Source organism: Oncorhynchus gorbuscha, linkage group LG26 (assembly GCF_021184085.1).
Source record: "Oncorhynchus gorbuscha isolate QuinsamMale2020 ecotype Even-year linkage group LG26, OgorEven_v1.0, whole genome shotgun sequence".
NCBI lineage: Eukaryota > Metazoa > Chordata > Actinopteri > Salmoniformes > Salmonidae > Oncorhynchus > Oncorhynchus gorbuscha.
The window spans coordinates 2,133,210-2,150,245 of NC_060198.1; the positions used below are offsets into that span (position 1 = coordinate 2,133,210).

General features: G+C 46.3%; 1 long non-coding RNA gene across 1 annotated transcript in view; it reads right to left on the minus strand.

Moving 5' to 3' along the window:
• LOC124015072 overlaps positions 1 to 17,036 on the minus strand; it is a 59,369-nt gene that overhangs the window by 15,545 nt on the left and 26,788 nt on the right. Inside the window, exon 3 of the long non-coding RNA XR_006835078.1 lies at positions 10,583 to 10,637. This is a non-coding gene — a long non-coding RNA (uncharacterized LOC124015072). The remainder of the gene's footprint in view (positions 1 to 10,582; positions 10,638 to 17,036) is intronic.

A 17,036-nucleotide genomic window follows, 5' to 3' on the forward strand; every position in this document is an offset into this window, starting at 1 on the left:
CCCCACCTGCAGAACCACTCCTTTATTGGGGGTGTCTTGCTAATTGCCTATCATTCCCACCTGTTGTCTATTCCATTTGCACAACAGCATGTGAAATTTATTGTCAATCAGTGTTGCTTCCAAAGTGGACAGTTTGATTTCACAGAAGTGTGATTGACTTGACTTGATTGACCTAACCCTACATTGTGTTGTTTAAGTGTTCCCTTTATTTTTTTGAGCAGTGTATTATTAAAAACACATAGATCACTAGCCATCATCATCATCATAGAGAAAACAGACTACCACATCAAGCTGCTGACATAGAAAATACCGTCTTAATTTTCACACTGACACATTGAAAGCATCTAGCTAATAACATCTCAGTTATGATCCAGCGTTGAGACGGCCCATGTGGATTAACGGCAAAGCCTCCATTGGAGACACAGCATCCTAAATGGCACCATATCCCCTATATAGTGCACTACTTTTGACCAGGGCACATAGGCATTATGTATTGAATAGAGTGTTTAGGATACAAACACAGGGATCCAGGCACACGGACCACCAGACTCCCAAACTCCATTAGTTATATACTCACATTCTCTGACTTCAACAACACGCTGTTGCAACATATTTCCACACAGACTGCCAGATTTTCTGAGGATATTAGATAGTGTTTTTTCAATTTTTCCATGACATTTGGAATTTAGTTTGCACATCTGAGTACATTAAATGCAAAAACACAATGGAAGAATTTTATAAATCTTGTTACGATTTGCTATTAATAATAATAATTGTGGGTGATTGTTTGCTGTGGTCCTATCGGTGACTGGTACCTAGATTGCTATGATACCTGTTAGCAAATGGAATTAGTCAGTTAATAACAACACGTTTCCTCTAAACCAACCATTGTACAGTTTGCAGATGGGACATACCTGAGTATTTGGCACAGTATATTGTTCAATATAGTACTGCGTTTAAATTTTTTTATATACAATTACTAAGGCCTTTACATGAAACTATCCCGTAACTTTCAGTCTTGTCTTTTTTGCTTACTGCAGTTGGTATTCCCAGACGGTCTCCCGTCCCAGTACTAACCAGGCCCGACCCTGAACAGGCACGTTAAGGGTGGTATGGCCACAACCTTATTTTTTAAACCCTTTTTCTCCCTGAATTTGGTCCGTTGGCTCAGCTCTACTACTCAATGGGCTTTTGAGAGAAGGTTGAGTCCTGCGTCCTCTGAAACATGACCCGCCTGGCTGTCTAGTTCTTGTCACACTGCTCTCTTAACCCGGATGTCAGCCGCACCAATATGTCGGAAAAACACAGTTCGACTGACGACCGGAGTCAGCTTGCAGGTGCCCAGCCCAGTCAATGAGAGTCGTTAGAGCACGATGAACCAAGGAAAACCCACTGGCCAAACCCTTCCCTACCTCAGATGGCGCTGGGCCAATTGTGCACCGTCCTATGGGGCTCCTGGTCATGGCCGGTTGAGGCACAGGATCGAACCCAAGGCTATAGCGGCGCATCTACACTGCTGAGCCTCATGGTTAGAGCGTTGGGCCAGTAACCAAAAGGTTGCTGGATCAAATCCCTGAGCTGACAAGGTAAAAATGTGTCGTTCTGCCCCTGAACAAGGCAGTTACCACACTGTTCCCGGTAGGCCGTCATTGTAAATAAGAATTTGTTCTTAACTGGCTTGCCTAGTTAAATAATGGTTCAAAAATAAGCACAAAAATCTGCATGTGGGTTGTCGTCTTAACCCCACCCTGGCTTAGTTTCTCATATGCAAGGAGGATTTAGAGACAATGAGGGATTGTTCTACTCCTAGACTATCTCTAGTAAAACACATTCTTGTCTATGTAATGCAGTCTTTAACTCTTGTCAGCTCAAGCCATCTCTGGTGACCATACGCCCAGATTAGCTGCAGGGAACTGGAGTGGAGCCCATGAAAATACAGACACTAGCAGGATAGAAATGTCTTAGTTAAATATGAATCGATATTAATATCAAATAAACCAGGTAAATACTGAATTTTCTATCACAACTTACAGGAGAAATTAGGGTTAAGTGCCTTGCTCAAGGGCTCGTGAGCAGATTTTTCACCTAGTCGGCTCAGAGATTCGAACGAGCGACCTTTTGGTTATTGGCCCAACGCTCTTAACCGCTACTTACCTGTCACTTGTGGCCCTTTAAAACCTTTACCCCTCAACTCTTCTCCACTCCTCCCACTTGTAAAACCCAGAGGACCTTCTCCACTCCTCCCACTTGTAAAACCCAGAGGACCTTCTCCACTCCTCCCACTTGTAAAACCCAGAGGAGCTTCTCCACTCCTCCCAGTTGTAAAACCCAGAGGAGCTTCTCCACTCCTCCCAGTTGTAAAACCCAGAGGACCTTCTCCACTCCTCCCAGTTGTAAAACCCAGAGGACCTTCTCCACTCCTCCCAGTTGTAAAACCCAGAGGACCTTCTCCACTCCTCCCAGTTGTAAAACCCAGAGGACCTTCTCCACTCCTCCCAGTTGTAAAACCCAGAGGACCTTCTCCACTCCTCCCAGTTGTAAAACCCAGAGGACCTTCTCCACTCCTCCCAGTTGTAAAACCCAGAGGACCTTCTCCACTCCTCCCAGTTGTAAAAGCCAGAGGAGCTTCTCCACTCCTCCCAGTTGTAAAACCCAGGAGCTTCTCCACTCCTCCCAGTTGTAAAAGCCAGAGGAGCTTCTCCACTCCTCCCACTTGTAAAACCCAGAGGAGCTTCTCCACTCCTCCCACTTGTAAAAGCCAGAGGAGCTTCTCCACTCCTCCCACTTGTAAAACCCAGAGGAGCTTCTCCACTCCTCTCCATCAGTAAGTGGCAGTAGATCATATCTTAGCCTGGGATGATCAGCTAATAGATGTACTTATTCAACATGAATGCACCCAAAACTCCCTCTCCTATCCTACACATGAATTTACTACCGTGTAATAGAAAGTTAATACCCATCTTTAGTCAATGTCCTGTACACTGACTATAAAATCTAACATGCAGGCCAGGCAGCAGGCTATCCTGTAGTAATATTCTACCATACAACAACCTTATATCACCTAGTCTAGCATTCCTTCTCATTCTATTCTGCCTGTAGCAGTTGACCTTTCCTGAACCCCTCACCTCCTCTACCCTTCATTATATTTCAACGCTCTCTCTTTCTCCCCTCTTCAACTCTCTCTCCTCCCATCTTCGTCCTCTCCTCTTACTCAACTCCCTCCTACATGATCTCCTCTTCAACTCTCTTCCTCCTCTTCTCCAATCATATCTCTCCTCTCTCTCCTTGAGGAGTTCTTGCTGAAACAGCCCATTGAGTTGAATGGAGCAGTGGACTGGCCTGACACTGCTTGAGGAGAGAGTTTGCGCTCCAAGTTTCTCAGCCTCCCTGAGGACAATGCTGTCGTTTGTGGCCACTCGGCGCTACAAAGACCACACAGACTACCAGCCAGAGCTGGAGGGGATGTGTGTGTGAAGAGAGAGACAGAGTATGCATACATTGTTGCGTGTGTGTGCGTCCGACAAACAATGTATACGAAATGCTTTCTCCAAGCACTGAGACGGCACTTGGGTTTGTCAGGGTTGACTGCTAACACTAGCCTGGTTGACTGAGATCTCACATCAGCCAGCTGTAGAGAGGCCCCAGGAGATACAGTGTGATAGAAGCATGATAGGAGACAGAACAGAGCTGGCGGGCCAAAACTGAAAACAACACACTGACCGCACCCATCTCCCTCCCAAAATGATGCACACACACACACCCGCAATACATGTACTAAATAACCTTGAAAAGTCACTGACAGCCACGTCATGGCCACTTCAACATCATCAATACACTGCAACAAAAAAACTTCCTTAAACTTTCCTTAATTGAAACCACTACAAACAAATCATACCCTGCTGTAAACACACTGCCAATCAATACAGCCACACACAGCCAAGGTCCGGTGAGTCTGGTCCAATAGCGATGAGTCACTGTGTGTCCCCATGGAGACCAGCACAGCTGGTATGTGTCAGGGAAACACCCCTACTGATTAATCTGGAGCGGCCCAGTGCCGTTTCCCCGGCCTGTGTGTGTGTGTGTGTGTGTGTGTGTGTGTGTGTGTGTGTGTGTGTGTGTGTGTGTGTGTGTGTGTGTGTGTGTGTGTGTGTGTGTGTGTGTGTGTGTGTGTGTGTGTGTGTGTGTGTGTGTGTGTGTGTGTGTGTGTGTGTGTGTGTGTGTGTGTGTGTGTGTGAAGCCCAGCCTGTCAGCTCTCAGGCCAGTGTTTAGCAGATAAACTAACTCTACTGTGTTTTCAGCATTCTATGGCTCTGAGGTCACTACTAGAGATAGAGATAGAGAGAGTGAGAGAATGGCAGTCTGCAGACACCCTAACATACAACAACCCCCCCCAACACTCACTTTCAAAAACCTGATATCACTTACATACCTTTCAAATCACCACAATTTCAACCCGTCATTCTATTCGGCTAAGCCTCAAGATCCATATGGACTACCACCCGTCCACTGGGTTTCTGCAACTCTCTGTCTCACTCACACAGACACACAGTCACTTTGGCCAAGCCACATCTAGAATCTCCCTCCACATGCTTCTTACATTTTCTACAAATGAAGACCTCCTGGACGTACAGATTTTTACCAGGCTCTTAAATTCAACTCCAACCAAGACACATGTGAGGGAGACGTTCTATCAGTGGAGAGGTTGTGTGGGCAGAGAGCCAGACTGCATATCTGTCCTTTAGAGGAATCGACACCGGTAGAGAGGATCCAGGCTGCTTGCATCTGTCCATTAGTTTGCTCCAGAGAGAGCCAGAGAGACAGAGAGCCAGAGAGACAGAGAGCCAGAGAGACAGAGAGAGAGAGTGTTTGCTCTACTCCACAGAGAGATAAGACACTGGGTAAAGCCAGATGATTAGAGCAGAGGAGTAGAGGATGCCAAGCTACAGCAGCACTACCAACTACCAACACCATAGCAGCACTACCAACTACCAACACCATAGCAGCACTACCAACTACCAACACCATAGCAGCACTACCAACTACCAACACCATAGCAGCACTACCAACACCATAGCAGCACTACCAACACCATAGCAGCACTACCAACACCATAGCCACTAGCAGCACTACCAACACCATAGCAGCACTACCAACACCATAGCAGCACTACCAACACCATAGCAGCACTACCAACACCATAGCAGCACTACCAACACCATAGCAGCACTACCAACACCATAGCAGCACTACCAACACCATAGCAGCACTACCAACACCATAGCAGCACTACCAACACCATAGCAGCACTACCAACTACCAACACCATAGCAGCACTACCAACTACCAACACCATAGCAGCACTACCAACTACCAACACCATAGCAGCACTACCAACTACCAACACCATAGCAGCACTACCAGCACCATAGCAGCACTACCAACTACCAACACCATAGCAGCACTACCAACTACCAACACCATAGCAGCACTACCAACTACCAACACCATAGCAGCACTACCAACTACCAACACCATAGCAGCACTACCAACTACCAACACCACATGCCTTCTAAGTATTCACATCCTTTGACTTCATTTAAAATGGATTAAATTAAGATTTATTTGTCTCTGGCCTAAAAAAAAAACTTAATGTCAAAGTGGAATTGTGTTGATCAAAACTGTTATAAATTCATTACAAAATTAAAAAGCTGAAATGTCTCTTTGTTATGGCAAAGCCTAAATAAATTCAGGAATAAAATGTTAAAACAAATCGCAGAATAAGTTGCACGGACTCACGCTGTGTGCAATAATAGTGTTGAACATTATGTTTAATGACTACCTCATCCCTGTACCCCACACATACAGATAATTGTAAGGTCCCTCAGTCGGGAGCAATGAACTTTAAACAAATATTTGACCAAAGAAAGGCACCTATTGGTAGACAATAAACGTTTCTTTTTTAAAAGAGCAGAGTCACTACATAGATACAGACGTTCTTTCTAACTCAGTTGCCGGAGAGGAAGAAAACTGCTCAGGGATTTCAGTCAATGGTGACTAATGTCTGTGATAGGAGAAAACTGGGGATGGATCAACCACATTGTAGTTACTCTACAATACTAACCTAATTGACAGAGTGAAAAGAAGAAAGCCTGTAGAGAATATTACAAAACATGCATCATGTTTGCAACAAGGCGCTAAAGTAATACTGCAAAAAATGTGGCAATGCAATTCACTTTTTGTCTTGAATCCAAAGTGTTACATTGGAGGAAATCCAATACAACACATTACTGAGTACCACTCACCATATTTTCAAGCATAGTGGTGGCTGCATCATGTTATGGGTATTCTTGTAATCGTTAAGGACTGGGGAGTTTTTCAGGATAAAAAAAGAAACTGACTGGAGCTAAGCATATGCAAAATCCTAGAGGAAAATCTGGTTCACTGGCAAGACCTGAAAATAGTTGTCTAGAAATGATCAACAACCAATTTGACAGAGTTTGAAGAATTTTGAAAAGAATAATAGGCAAATATTGCACAATCCAGGAGTGGAAAGCTCTTAGACTTACCCAGAAAGACTCTCAGCTGTAATCGCTGCCAAAGAGGATTCTAAAAAAAGTATTGACTCATGGGTGTGAATACTTATGCAAATTGGATATATTTCTAAATTTCATTTTCAATAGATTTGCAAACATTTCCAAAAACATATTTTCCCTTTGTCATTATGGAGTATTGTGTGTAGATGGGTGAGAAAAGCTCAATTGTATACATTTTGAATTCAGGCTGTAACATAAAATATGGAATAAGTTCAGGGATTTGAATACTTTCTGAAGGCACTGCACATTGTGAGAGACTGATATACTTGGGACTCACATGGGTAACCACTGAGCGGTCTTTAAACATGACCAGATGGAGCGGTCATAACGATTACATCATAATAACAAGGTGCATGACATCATTACTGCGAGAAGTCCTGCCGATCAGGAGTCAGTGTGGAGCGTGTTAGACTTACAGCTGAGTGTTTCACGTGGGTCTGGGGAGGAGAAGAGGTTTAAATGGCAGCCCAGGGAGCTCTGTGCGAGCGTGTGTGTTTTTGGTATTACTATCTTTGTGGGGACAATAAGTTCTCACAAGGATAATAAAACAAGGAAAGTTCAGACAAGTGTGGAAATGTGTTGGGCCCCACAAGAAAACAGGCCATTTTAGGCTAAGTTTAGGGTTCTGGAGAATATGATTCTGAATGGGAAGAAATGATTTTTGGTCCCCACAAGGATAGTAAAACAAACATGTGATGTGTGTGTGTAGGTTTAAAATGGTGGCCCAGGGAGCTAGCAAGGTCTCTTTACTGTCCTACACACTGGTCTAGTACAGCTAGCATAGCTCTTACCAGGGTGAATGACAGAGGGAGAGAACGAGAGGAACAACTGGACCTTGCATGGTTGGTACTGAACCCTTCACATCCACCCATCCATCCATCCGGTCCTGTTAAAGGTTTACGAGTCATGCAGCTTTTTCTCTCTATTCGTTCTCTCCTTTTTTCCCTCCTCCGGTCCTCCTTTCAGGGGTAATGGGTGTACCTCTCTGGGCTGACGCCCTCACAACCCCTTGGAATGCCTGGTCCTCTGTCTGTCTGTGCTGTGTGTGTGTGTGCCCCTGGCCTAGACATTAGTCACATCAGACTGCCTTGGAGGAATGGAATAAATTAACCACATGGAAACGCATAGAGAGGAGGGGGAGAGAAAGACATTTGGCCTCAATTCTCTATTTCACTCCAACACCATTGTTAACTTGCATCATCACACAAGTATTTTAACACGAAAACAGAACCAGCCCACAAATAAGAATTCGTCATTTTCAGACTTTTGTCTCTTCAGATATTGGTAGAGGCAAGATAAGACAGAAAAAGCACTATGAAATTATTAACTAGCTTAAAAGTGACAAACTCAAATCCACTTTCCATTGTGGTGTAATGTATAAACGCAGTATAAGGAGCTTAGCCAGAGAGATTAGCAGCCTCGCTTAACTGCAAATCCTAAATACGGATGACGCACCGCGCAGACAGACGACGCACCGCGCAGAGCAGACGGACGACGCACCGCGCAGAGCAGACGACGCACCACGCAGACAGACGACGCACCACGCAGACAGACGACGCACCACGCAGACAGACGACGCACCACGCAGACAGACGACGCACCACGCAGACAGACGACGCACCACGCAGACAGACGACGCACCACGCAGACAGACGACGCACCACGCAGACAGACGACGCACCACGCAGACAGACGACAAACCAAGCAGACAGACTATGTCCACGGACAATTAAAATGGTGAAAGCTCTACATGCAAGCCGTCTCATTCCATAAGAAAGCAATTGACTTGCCTAGTTAAAGGTTAAAGACTGGTTGATTCAAAGATAAAACTACAGTGAAAACGGAGATAGCTCAGATAGCAACCTTGACAAAGCTCATAAAACACCCCCCTCCCTCCTCCCCCTCCCCTCCTCGGTCTAGTCGGTTTAGAGCATCTTTGCTCATTCAGTTCCTACTCTGGCAGGTTGCCAAGCCCCAGGCAGACACTATATGCCCAGGCCAGACCCAGGCCAGACCCAGGCCAAGGGGAAAACAATGCTGACTGCTTGCTGACGTGTCTCATTGTGTCAGACACGTTCCCTGGATAATGTTGACAGGCCAACACGACAGGTCGGTACGTCAAGGAAAACGTCTAGACCAGACTGAGCCGGCGAAAAATGATGAGGAGATGAAGAAATGTTAAACAAATCAGATGACATAGGAGAGGCATGGTCAGGCCCTCTTCAACCACAGACGGAGGAGGAGAGGAACAAGGGAGGAAGAGGAGAGAGACAGACTGGAAACTGAACATTTTAGGGAGACAAAACCAGTCACTATTTCCCATGTAGGACAACTTCCAAAAGCAGTAAAACATCTTGTGGTGTGTGTGTGTGTGTGTGTGTGTGTGTGTGTGTGTGTGTGTGTGTGTGTGTGTGTGTGTGTGTGTGTGTGTGTGTGTGTGTGTGTGTGTAACCACAGTAAAACGTCTCGCCAGACAGGCAGAGTGACCATCAACAGACAAATCAAAGCCATATCATTTGTTAGTTCAGCATTTCCAAAATAAGAAAGTGTCAACCCAGAGTGTCTGTTTATGTTTGAGAACTGTGTCTGTGGCACGGTGGAGAAAGATGTCCATGCAGAACAATGCTGAGCCTACTGCACATGACTCACGGTGGAGAAAGATGTCCATGCAGAACAATGCTGAGCCTACTGCACATGACTCACGGTGGAGAAAGATGTCCATGCAGAACAATGCTGAGCCTACTGCACATGACTCACGGTGGAGAAAGATGTCCATGCAGAACAATGCTGAGCCTACTGCACATGACTCACGGTGGAGAAAGATGTCCATGCAGAACAATGCTGAGCCTACTGCACATGACGCACGGTGGAGAAAGATGTCCATGCAGAACAATGCTGAGCCTACTGCACATGACTCACGGTGGAGAAAGATGTCCATGCAGAACAATGCTGAGCCTACTGCACATGACGCACGGTGAAGAAAGATGTCCATGCAGAACAATGCTGAGCCTACTGCACATGACTCACGGTGGAGAAAGATGTCCGTGCAGAACAATGCTGAGCCTACTGCACATGACTCACGGTGGAGAAAGATGTCCATGCAGAACAATGCTGAGCCTACTGCACATGACTCACGGTGGAGAAAGATGTCCATGCAGAACAATGCTGAGCCTACTGCACATGACGCACGGTGGAGAAATATGTCCATGCAGAACAATGCTGAGCCTACTGCACATGACTCACGGTGGAGAAAGATGTCCATGCAGAACAATGCTGAGCCTACTGCACATGACTCACGGTGGAGAAAGATGTCCATGCAGAACAATGCTGAGCCTACTGCACATGACTCACGGTGGAGAAAGATGTCCATGCAGAACAATGCTGAGCCTACTGCACATGACTCACGGTGGAGAAAGATGTCCATGCAGAACAATGCTGAGCCTACTGCACATGACTCACGGTGGAGAAAGATGTCCATGCAGAACAATGCTGAGCCTACTGCACATGACTCACGGTGGAGAAAGATGTCCATGCAGAACAATGCTGAGCCTACTGCACATGACTCACGGTGGAGAAAGATGTCCATGCAGAACAATGCTGAGCCTACTGCACATGACTCACGGTGGAGAAAGATGTCCATGCAGAACAATGCTGAGCCTACTGCACATGACTCACGGTGGAGAAAGATGTCCATGCAGAACAATGCTGAGCCTACTGCACATGACTCACGGTGGAGAAAGATGTCCATGCAGAACAATGCTGAGCCTACTGCACATGACTCACGGTGGAGAAAGATGTCCATGCAGAACAATGCTGAGCCTACTGCACATGACTCACTTGAGACAACAGCCATGTCTTTTCATTAAAACACGTAACAAGTCTACACTGAATGTGATACATGAACTGGGGTTGTTGATACAATCCTCTGGTGCTGCGACACAATAAGTCAGTGGAAGAGTGACGTTCATGTAAATAAATATATATCTCACCTCTCTGGAGAGATGACTTCCTCGTCCGGTCAAATCGCTAACACCGTTTCCTCACCTGGAGAAAACACAAAACAGAGACTTATTCATCTTCTGTCTTACCGACTTAACAATCTCTCATCAACCTGAAAGCTTTTTTAAAGTGTCTGGAGCAAAGCACTTTAAAAACAGCAGACTTAATAATTAGACACAGAGAGACATATCTATTTGGTTTAAAACACAACTTTGCTATTACAATACATGATTCTGAGGCCTGGTCTGCATAGATAGACAGAATGAGTCTCAAGTGACACCCTATTCTCTGTTATAGTGCACTATTTCTGACCAGACCACTATAGGCCCTGGTCAAAAGAAGTGCATAGGGTGCATTTGGGACTCATTCAGAGGCCTCAGGTAAAAACACAGTTTAGATATGAAAATATTAAATGAAAAGGTGGGCCTCTTGTAAAACAGCCACCTAGCCTTCTGATCTTTCAAAAGAGGCTTGGAATGCAGTCATTACACATCAAAGTCATCGTAACGACATCCTTCACATACACATCGTTGACTCAAACAGCAACGTCCTACATCATCATGAAGGACGGGTATAAAGCAAACAGACACAATAATCCCATTCTATATCACAGCACAACCTCTCATTTAGCTGGTGGCCAGGGGCCCAGTGTGTGTAACCTCTCATTTCGCTGGTGGTCAGGGGCCCAGTGTGTGTAACCTCTCATTTCGCTGGTGGTCAGGGGCCCAGTGTGTGTAACCTCTCATTTAGCTGGTTGTCAGGGGCCCAGTGTGTGTAACCTCTCATTTAGCTGGTTGTCAGGGGCCCAGACAACAGGGTGTGTAACCTCTCATTTAGCTGGTGGTCAGGGGCCCAGTGTGTGTAACCTCTCATTTAGCTGGTGGCCAGGGACCCAGTGTACAGGGTGTGTAACCTCTCATTTAGCTGGTGGTCAGGGTCCCAGTGTACAGGGTGTGTAACCTCTCATTTAGCTGGTGGTCAGGGCCCAGTGTACAGGGTGTGTAACCTCTCATACAGCAGTGATTGGAAGGGGAGTTGTAGAGGAATGCTATCAAAGTGTAAACATCTTTTCACTTCCCAAGTTCTTAGGGTGAGGAGTGTCCCCTCTCTTCTCATGCTCTCTGTCTGCACGTTATGAACTCTGATGGGGAACCAAGTGCAGCTAGACCCCATGGACACCCCTGGGTCAACGATGTCAGAGCCTCAGAGCTATGGGGAGTGTGCGCGCATGTGTGTGTCTGTGTTTTGACATGTTCTTCATCATAACACTCAGCAGGTAGTGATTTCCACTATAGCTGGTGGCCAATGGCCCAGTGTACAGGGTGTGGAACCAGGTGCCCCTACCACACCAATTCAAATATTATTTCAGGTATTTCAGTTATTTTTCAATACATTTGAAAAATAACTATACAGATAACTTTCTTTGGAAAAAACAAATAGTTGAATATTGGAATGTGTTTGTATACACTTGGAAAGTATTTGAAAATACTCAAATACACTCCCATGCATTTATCCTAGGTATATGGAAATACTTTCAAATACAATTTGGCCGACTATATATTTTTTGTTTTTACAAATGACCATTAAAATACTGAAGTAAAACTACATGTTTTGGGCTGTGTATTTGGATATACTCAAATATACAGAAAACAAAAATTATTTAAATAACACACCCAGGTGTGGCCCACACACACACACACACACATACACACAGGGCGGTGGCTGGGGTAGCTTGACCTGCCCGTGATAGCCATCTCTGTCCTCTGAACAAACACCAGCTGTGTCAACACCAGAGTAGAGTACAACCTATCATTAGTAGAGAATCAATGTCATGGTTAGAGGATTGTTGCTAAGGGAAATAGAGACTCATACACATACTAGCATAAGGGTTGTCATTAGTAGTCGTAGAGCGTAGTCGTAGAGTGTTGTCGTAGCTCTACTTGAGCAATGAGCATCTACCGATTCTAACTACAGATTCGATGGCGAAAGCATCAAAACTAGGGGTGAAACGGTACGTGGATTCATATTTAACCGTTCGTCCCACGGTGCACGACTCCTGTAACGAACTGCGAACAATACATTAATCATAGATTATAGCTAGGAAGATATATGTAATTGTAAAAAAATATATATTATTGCATAAACCAATGAAAAATATCCACAGTAATAAAGTTGTCTTTAAATTTAAAAACAAATAAGTTTAGTCTCGTATGACTGTAAGTCGTTTTGGATAAAAGCGTCTGCTAAATGGCATATATTATTATTATTATTATTATTATTATTATTATTATTATTATTATTATTAGCTGTATGCAGCTCCGCTCATTAGTTATTTCATTCTAGCGAGAACAGAGCTGGGACCTCTGTCCCTAGCGAGAGGGTATTCTCCACAGAGGCTGGCTGTGTCTGGGACCTCTGTCCCTAGCGAGAGGGTATTCTCCACAGAGGCTGGCTGTGTCTGGGACCTCTGTCCCTAGCGAGAGGGTATTCTCCACAGAGGCTGGCTGTGTCTGGGACCTCTGTCCCTAGCGAGAGGGTATTCTCCACAGAGGCTGGCTGTGTCTGGGACCTCTGTCCCTAGCGAGAGGGTATTCTCCACAGAGGCTGGCTGTGTCTGGGACCTCTGTCCCTAGCGAGAGGGTATTCTCCACAGAGGCTGGCTGTGTCTGGGACCTCTGTCCCTAGCGAGAGGGTATTCTCCACAGAGGCTGGCTGTGTCTGGGACCTCTGTCCCTAGCGAGAGGGTATTCTCCACAGAGGCTGGCTGTGTCTGGGACCTCTGTCCCTAGCGAGAGGGTATTCTCCACAGAGGCTGGCTGTGTCTGGGACCTCTGTCCCTAGCGAGAGGGTATTCTCCACAGAGGCTGGCTGTGTCTGGGACCTCTGTCCCTAGCGAGAGGGTATTCTCCACAGAGGCTGGCTGTGTCTGGGACCTCTGTCCCTAGCGAGAGGGTATTCTCCACAGAGGCTGGCTGTGTCTGGGACCTCTGTCCCTAGCGAGAGGGTATTCTCCACAGAGGCTGGCTGTGTCTGGGACCCCTGTCCCTAGCGAGAGGGTATTCTCCACAGCGGCTGGCTGTGTCTGGGACCTCTGTCCCTAGCGAGAAGGTATTCTCCACAGAGGCTGGCTGTGTCTGGGACCTCTGTCCCTAGCGAGGGGGTATTCTCCACAGAGGCTGGCTGTGTCTGGGACCTCTGTCCCTAGCGAGAGGGTATTCTCCACAGAGGCTGGCTGTGTCTGGGACCTCTGTCCCTAGCGAGAGGGTATTCTCCACAGCGGCTTGCTGTGTCTGGGACCTCTGTCCCTAGCGAGAGGGTATTCTCCACAGAGGCTGGCTGTGTCTGGGACCCCTGTCCCTAGCGAGAGGGTATTCTCCACAGCGGCTGGCTGTGTCTGGGACCTCTGTCCCTAGCGAGAGGGTATTCTCCACAGCGGTTGGCTGTGTCTGGGACCTCTGTCCCTAGCGAGAGGGTATTCTCCACAGAGGCCGGCTGTGTCTGGGACCCCTGTCCCTAGCGAGAGGGTATTCTCCACAGAGGCTGGCTGTGTCTGGGACCCCTGTCCCTAGCAAGAGGGTATTCTCCACAGCGGCTGGCTGTGTCTGGGACCTCTGTCCCTAGCAAGAGGGTATTCTCCACAGCGGCTGGCTGTGTCTGGGACCTCTGTCCCTAGCGAGAGGGTATTCTCCACAGCGGCTGGCTGTGTCTGGGACCTCTGTCCCTAGCAAGAGGGTATTCTCCACAGCGGCTGGCTGTGTCTGGGACCTCTGTCCCTAGCGAGAGGGTATTCTCCACAGCGGCTGGCTGTGTCTGGGACCTCTGTCCCTAGCGAGGGGGTATTCTCCACAGCGGCTGGCTGTGTCTGGGACCTCTGTCCCTAGCGAGAGGGTATTCTCCACAGAGGCTGGCTGTGTCTGGGACCTCTGTCCCTAGCGAGGGGGTATTCTCCACAGCGGCTGGCTGTGTCTGGGACCTCTGTCCCTAGCGAGAGGGTATTCTCCACAGAGGCTGGCTGTGTCTGGGACCTCTGTCCCTAGCGAGAGGGTATTCTCCACAGAGGCTGGCATTGTCACAGCAAGCCGATCTGTGCTCACTGCAGATAATGTGGATAGACTCATCTTAAAGAAAACGTGAAAATCCCCCCAAAAATCAAATATTGTTTTCAAGTAACCCGTCTCAAGTGGTCCTATTTTGTTCAACTGCTATGTGACTTAATGTTGATATATGCTTCTGGACACACTCTTGTTGAAGTTCTGTTTTAAATGATTATTTTATTTCATGTTACAAGGCAGGCACTGCTGTTTTTTTTCCTTTCCATATGCTTCTGAGAATTCAAGCTACCCATGTTACTATTATAATGGGAAATCTAAACACAAAATCACATATTTCTCAGGCATTTATTTTGTTGATGTATCGAAACCGTACCGTGACACCACCGTACCGTATCGTACCGAGCCGTGACACCACCGTATCGTACCGAGCCGTGACACCACCGTACCGTATCGTACCGAGCCGTGACACCACCGTACCGTATCGTACCGAGCCGTGACACCACCGTCGTATCGCCGAGCCGTGACACCACCACCGTCGCACCCGACACCACCGTACCGTATCGTACCGAGCCGTGACACCACCGTACCGTATCGTACCGAGCCGTGACACCACCGTACCGTATCGTACCGAGCCGTGACACCACCGTACCGTATCGTACCGAGCCGTGACACCACCGTACCGTATCGTACCGAGCCGTGACACCACTGTACCGTATCGTACCGAGCCGTGAGTTTTGTGAACCGTTTCACCCCTAATCAAAACACATTGTAATATTGCACAATGGCTAAACATAAGAGAATTGGTCCCAGCTCTTTGGAAAGTCCTAGGAAGTAGGCTTAGCGGTGTTTCCTTAGTGCTTGGTGCCAGCCTTGCCCAGGGAGTGAACATGAGGAACCAGCACACTTATATAAGCCCATCAAGTTGTGTTGAGCAGGCTAAATGTTTAATGATCCTACGGCCCAGTTTCACAACCCAAAACAAAGGTCTTCCCGATGAGCAGCTTCGAGATCACAGGACAGAACATCAGGTTGTGACACAAGCACTCACACACACACTTTTTAATTAAAAAACCCAATGAGGACATGACCTGCTTCATTTTTTGCATCGTCACAGTTACGCAATAACATGCGATCATTAGTGTGATATTGTCAGCCGGGCTCAGAGAGGTGCTGGCACCAAGCTTTTCTCCCCACCAATGGTGGATTCTCTCTAATGACACCGTTGGTGGGGGAAAAAGACCAGCATTGGTTCAGGGAAGAGACTTGCCTTTGTGAATGAATACAGTTCTCTTTGTCATTACATAATGTCATTATCACCATCATCCAATATATTATATGACAATTCATGAATCAGATCAAATTGTTAAAGAAGACTATTCACCGGGAGAGAGAAAAAGGCCTGTGGTGTTGATGGTATCCTCAATGAAATGATCAAATATACAGACAACAAATTACAATTGGCTATACTAAAACTCTTTAACATCATACTTAGCTCTGGCATCTTCCCCAATATTTGGAACCAAGGACTGATCACCCCAATCCACAAAAGTGGAGACAAATTTGATCCCAATAACTACCGTGGAATGTGTCAACAGTAACCTTGGGAAAATCCTCTGCATTATTATTAACAGCAGGCTCGTACATTTCCTCAATGAAAACAATGTACTGAGCAAATGTCAAATTTTTACCAAATTACCGTACAACAGACCATGTATTCACCCTGCACACCCTAATTGACAACCAAACAAACCAAAACAAAGGCAAAGTCTTCTCATGCTTTGTTGATTTCAAAAAAAGCCTTTGACTCAATCTGGCATGAGGGTCTGCTATACAAACTGATGGAAAGTGGTGTTGGGGGTAAAACATACGACATTATAAAATCCATGTACAAAAACAACAAGTGTGCGGTTAAAATTGGCAAAAAACACACACATTTCTTCACACAGGGTCGTGGGGTTAGACAGGGATGCAGCTTAAGCCCCACCCTCTTCAACATATATATCAATGAATTGGCGCGGGTACTAGAAAAGTCTGCAGCACCCGGCCTCCCCTGCTAGAATCCGAAGTCAAATGTATGCTGATGATCTGGTGCTTCTGTCAACAACCAAGGAGGTCCTACAGCAGCACCTAGATCTTATGCACAGATTCTGGGCCCTGACAGTAAATCTCAGTAAGACCAAAATAATGGTGTTCCAAAAAAGGTCCAGTCACCAGGACCACAAATACAAATTCCATCTAGACACTGTTGCCCTAGAGCACACAAAAAACTATACATACCTTGGCCTAAACATCAGCGCCACAGGTAACTTCCACAAATCTGAGAGACAAGGCAAGAAAGGCATTCTATGCCATCATAAGAAACAAATTTCAACATACCAATTAGGATTTGGCT